The sequence below is a fragment of the Zootoca vivipara genome, chromosome 11 (genome assembly GCF_965207765.1).
Source record: "Zootoca vivipara chromosome 11, rZooViv2.hap1.1, whole genome shotgun sequence".
Lineage (NCBI taxonomy): Eukaryota > Metazoa > Chordata > Lepidosauria > Squamata > Lacertidae > Zootoca > Zootoca vivipara.
The window spans coordinates 5732904-5738903 of NC_142594.1; positions in this window are offsets into that span (position 1 = coordinate 5732904).

Genomic DNA, 6000 nt, shown 5'->3' on the forward strand with positions numbered 1-6000 from the left:
TACCTGGGGCCTTAGAATGATAATGAGGAAGGAAAACAACATCTTGGAGATGTCATTTAGCTCATTCCCTAGATGGGACACGTAGGCAGGGATAGGCTACAGTGGTACCTCTACTTACGAATTTAATGCGTTCCGAATGCACATTCGTAAGTAGGAAAAATTTGTAAGTCGAATCCCATAGGAATGCATTGGGAGAAAAAATTCGTAAGTAGAAGCAACCCTATCTAAAAATTCGTAAGTAGAAAAAATCTAAACTGCATCCAAGATGGCGGACGGAGCTCCATTCGTAAGTAGAAACATTCATAAGTAGAGTTATTCCTAAGTAGAGGTACCACTGTATTTGGTCAAGATCATGTTCAGGGGATTGTGCCCGAGGAAGTCAAAGGCTGGCCTGGTTCACAAAATTAAAATGGGTTTCAGAAAATATGAGCACACGCTTGAAATGGAAGGCGATTGTTGCTATGGATATAGCCTTGTTCTGTGTTTTACGGACAATAGGAATATGAATCCGGACTATTTGATAAGCATCTATATCTCACCATACTGAATAATGTAAATAAATAAAAATCAAATGTGACATGGCCAAAATAATTGTGTTCTACATCACTAGTGACGGCACTGGTATTATCCAATAGGTGCCTACAGCAACTAGTACACCCTTCTAGTCCAGCAGTGCTTGTGTTGTGGAGGGCCAGTTTTTCCTTTCCCCAAGTGCTACTCTCAGGAGCACTACTTTTTTCTTTCTTTCTTTTCTAAAGATCTGTATTAATAAAGGATACTTCTTCATAGAACACTATTGTGAACTTATGGGTGCTCTGCCGAGGTCCCTGATAACTGTTCTGCAAGGATTGGGGACTCCTTGCCTGACCCAGGGTCCAGAGAAAGTCTGCAGGTGCCTTCAGAGTAAGAGTCTGTTTCTGGCAGAAGGCTGCCCCTCCTTGGGTGTGAGATGGTGGGGAGAAGTGATTGTGACTTAGTGGGTTCTGTAGACTTTCATAGAACCACAGAATTGTATAGTTGGAAGGGATCTGGTCCAACCCTCTGCAATGCAGAAATCTCAGCTAAAGCATGCATGGCAGATGGCCATCCAACCTCTGCTTAAGAGCACCCAATGTTTAGTAACACTGTTCCAAATTCTTTCTCAAAATGTTTGGCTGTGGAATGAGAGAATGAGAATGAATGAATCTTTATTTGCGTCAGCTATCGGCCATAGCAATAAAACAACAATACAATATACAAAGAATAGAAATAAAAAGTCAATGATATAAAATACATTTGGGGTTTTTGAATCAATAGTCAAATAGTGGGTCTTATTCTGATTGCCCCAGATTGGTTGCGGTAGATTTTGTTGGTGTTGTTTTCATAATGTGTTTGGGATGAGTTTGGATAAGAAGAGACATGTGTGATGTCACCCCAGTTTCTGTAATCATGAGCAGAGGAAGATACAGCGATGGGAAGCGATAGGTTACTGTGGAAGAGGAGGAGGCTATTTTTGTCTTGTTCTTCATTCCCATTCCTCCCATGGACAGGTTCCTGGTTACCTGTAAGGTAACACCATTGTTATCTATTATTTAGTGCCAGTCTTGTGTGTATTACTGAGACCTGTGTGGGTGAGCATGGACAAAATGATCAGACCCAGCTGTGCCCACCTGGATACTTGGTGTAGCATCAGCACAGGCTGGAGGGATGGAGGGAGGAGTTGACATGGTCCCCAGGATTTCTATCATCAAGGAATTTTTCTGTCTTGGAGCTGGCTTTGAGGGCACATCCTGGGCCTGATATTGGGCCCAGGAGAAAGGAGACTAGGACTGCTGCTGGTGTGCTGTCCATCCTGCACCTTCTCTGACCAATGCAGTGGAGGTGGTGTTGGAGGAACCCAGAACAATATTCCTGGGTGATTTCAACATCCATGCTGAGGCTGCCTCTATTGTTCTGGCTCTATTGTTCTGCGCTCTGGTCAGACCTCACCTGGAGTACTGTGTCCAGTTCTGGGCACCACAGTTCAAGAAGGAGACTGACAAGCTGGAACGTGTCCAGAGGAGGGCAACCAAAATGGTCAAAGGCCTGGAAACGATGCCTTATGAGGAACGGCTTAGGGAGCTGGGTATGTGTAGCCTGGAGAAGAGAAGGTTAAGGGGTGATATGATAGCCATGTTCAAATATATAAAAGGATGAGGGTGAAAGGTTGTTTTCTGCTGCTGCAGAGAAGCGGACACAAAGCAATGGATACAAGCTACAAGAAAGAAGATTCCACCTAAACATTAGGAAGAACTTCCTGACAGTAAGAGCTGTTCGACAGTGGAATTTGCTGCCAACGAATGTGGTGGAGTCTCCTTCTTTGGATGTCTTTAAGCAGAGGCTTGACAGCCATATGTCAGGAATGCTTTGATGGTGTTTCCTGCTTGGCAGGGGGTTGGACTGGATGGCCCTTGTGGTCTCTTCCAACTCTAGGATTCTAGGATTTCATGGCCTCTGTACACAGAGTAGGGTACAAGTTGATTTTTGCTCCAGAAGGAGGATTATTCTGACCCTTTCAACCTGGGCCTGGGCCTGGGTCTTGTCATGGGACTAAATTGGACTTGCTTACCCTGAGGGATGAACATTATTGGGGGAGCGACAATGAGAGTGTCACCCTGTCATTCTTATTTGACTTTTGATACCATTCACCATGGTATCCTTCTGAGATGACTTGGTGGGTTAGGTATTGGAAGCACTGTTTTACAGTGGTTCCAATCCCGCCTCCAGGGTTGGTTTCAGTGAATAGCATTGGGTAGTTGTCTTTCAGCCCCTTGGCAGTTGTGTTGTGTGGTGCTGCAGGGTGCCATCTAGCTCCCAATGCTGTTTAATATCTATATGAAGCCTCTGAGAGGAGTCATTATGATATTTGAGGGCAAGGTGTCGTCAGAATGCTGGTGATACCCATTCTCTACTTGTCTGTAACATATGAATCAAGAGAAGCTGTGCATACCCTTAACCAGTGTCTGGTCTCAACGGTGGGCTGGATAAGGGCCAAGAAACTGAATCTGAATCCTTGCAAGATAAAGGTGCTGTTGGTGGGTGGTCCCGAGCCTGGATAATTGGCCAATTACCTGATGACCTCCGAACTGGAGTACTGCAATGCACTCTGTGTGGGGCTGCCCTTGATGTTGGCCTAGAAGAGTGATGGGCAACCTTTTGAGCTTGGTGTGTCAAAATTCGCCCAAAAAACGAGCATAACTTGGTTATGTGTGTCACTTTGAGAAAAAAAACATAATTTCACAATATTTATAGTTTAAATAACAAAAATGTATAATTGTAATATATAACTGTATTTAATAAACCAAAAACTAATTATTTAACCAAGCCAAACCAATCACAAAGTGCCCAGAGTTGTTGAGCTTTTTTGGAGGAGCTGCTGACCAAAGTTTTAGAGCTTTTGGGGGGCGCAAAAGTTGCTTTGCTTTTTGGGGGGGTGCCCCAAAGCTGCTGCGCTTTGGGGGGGGGAAAGAGAACAGAAATAAATGACGAATAATACATTCGCTGGAACTAACACGCAGCACTGACGTAGTCTGCCAAAGCGCCAAAAAAACCAGCACAGAAAGGGTTAAAAAACGAACCTGTTGCACCCAATCAGAAACATCCACTGACTCAGCAAATTAAAAAACAGATCAATCGCTGAACACAATCTCTGGCTACCAAGAACAACAACAACAAGGGGAGGGCGGACAACAACAACAACAACAGCGAAGCGCGTGCCAGCAGTGAGGGCTCTGCGTGTCACATCTGACACGCGTGTCATAGGTTTGCCATCACTGGTCTAGAAGCTGCAAATAATGCAGTATGCAATGGCTCAACTACCCTCTGGTTCAAAGAATTGCACTGGCTGCCAACTAGCTAGTGTGCTAGGTTCAAGGTGCTGGTTTTGGTGTATAAAGCCCAACACAGCTTGGGACCAGGATGCCTGAAAGATGAAAGACTCCTTATATACCTAATAAATCACTGCACTTTGCAGGTGAGGGCTTCCTACAGATGCCACCTTATCAGGAGGTCTGTCCAACCCCATGTAGGAATTGAGCCTTGAATATTGGACAAGTGCCTCTTTAGTCTTTTCAGCACATACTGAAGACCTTCCTCTTCAACAAACGTATTGAGACCTTTCCCAGTCTGAATCTCCATTGGAATTGCTTCTAATGTGTTTTAAATATGTTTTTATTGTTCTATCAATTCTTGATTGCCACCCTGGGCTCCTTTGGGAGGAGAGGTGAGATATAAATTTAACAAATCAATCAATCAATAAAATTCAGCGTGACAAGAAGCAGCGATGGATGTCCACTAAGTTAGGTGGCTTACAAAAGGAGGCAAATTCATGGAACAGAGGCTTGCCAGCAGCTATTAGTCATGACAGCTGGCCGGAAACTTCCATGTGAGTGGCAGCATATTGTCCCATATGATAAGTGAGATCCTCTGGTGCACCCATTTTGGTTTCATCATTGCCAAGAGCTTACCCAAACTTGTCAAGGTATTCTTGGCAGTAGTACCCAGCCTGTGGAATACTGTCTCTCCCCGAGGTTAGACTGGTGTTACCAATGTTGGTGAAAACCTTTATCTCGTCAAAAATGGAGTCTGGGCTTGATTGTATATTTTTAATGGACTACATTTGCCAGACAGTTGAGGAGTTGTGCTCATTGATGTTTTAAATGTTGTTTGTTTGTTTTTAAAAACATTTGAATGGACTTGTGACATGCCCCAAGGTTGGGAAACACAGTTGGGAAACAAATTCTGGACTAAGTGGATCTTGGTCTAATTCATATAAGGTCAGCTCTGGTGCTCATACCTATTAAGAACACAAGAACTGACCTCTTGAATCAGACCAAGACTTTCCAGGTCCAGGGGGGATGGAGTGTGGTCCTCATCACTAAAATCACCCACATTGTCCAGTTAGTAGTTGGGAGGAACAGCCATACGCACATGTATATCTTATGGACAGTCATAACAATGAACTGCAGCTTAGACTTTGCTTAGGTGGAAAATATGCAGAACTGGTTTGACTAATGATCACAGTGAGACAGGAAAAAATGAATACATGTACTGTGGACCACTATAATAACCGTACCATCTCCATATCTGTGAGAAGTTGTCTTTTGTCGGTGCACTGGTGCTTTTCAGGCTCATGTCTCCAAAAGATCAAAAAAAAGGAACAGATTTTACTATGAGATTTTGCTCACTGCTGGTGCAACATCCCTCTCCTTGCATACCGAGGAGGTAAGTTAGCAAATGAAAGTGTATAACTCAGCGCATGTTTTGCATGTAGAAAGCTCAAGGTTCATTCACTGCAATCCTCTGTTTAAGGATCTCAAGTATCAGAATTGGAACCCTGAAGAGGAGAAACTCGCTAAGATGATGGGTTTTGAAACGGTGGTGGCTGCTGCCTTAACATGCTATATAAAAGGTAAAGGGACCCCTGGCCATTAGGTCCAGTCGTGACCGACTCTGGGGTTGCACGCTCATCTCACATTATTGGCCGAGGGAGCCGGTGTATAGCTTCCAGGTCATGTGGCCAGCATGACAAAGCCGCTTCTGGCAAACCAGAGCAGCACATGGAAACACTGTTTACCTTCCCGCTATAGCGGTTCCTATTTATCTACTTGCATTTTGACGTGCTTTCGAACTGCTAGGTTGGCAGGAGCTGGGACCAAGCAACGGGAGCTCACCCCGTTACAGGGATTCGAACCGCCGACCTTCTGATATAGTTGACTGTTAATCCCTGTTCACTCATATCATAACTTGAGAAGAGTTCTGCTGGATGTCTATCAGAAGTCCATAACAGGACACAAGTATTCACGTGCTGCATGACATTCTTCCTTTTGCCCTGATTCTTCCAACATTCAGCTTTATTGGATGGTCCCAGGTGTTTGGAGAGATATTTTTTTGTTCTTGCCACTCTGAACAATTTGGTGTCATCAGCAAACTTAGCCACACAACTCATATCATTTATAAACAAGTTGAAAAGTACTGGTCCCA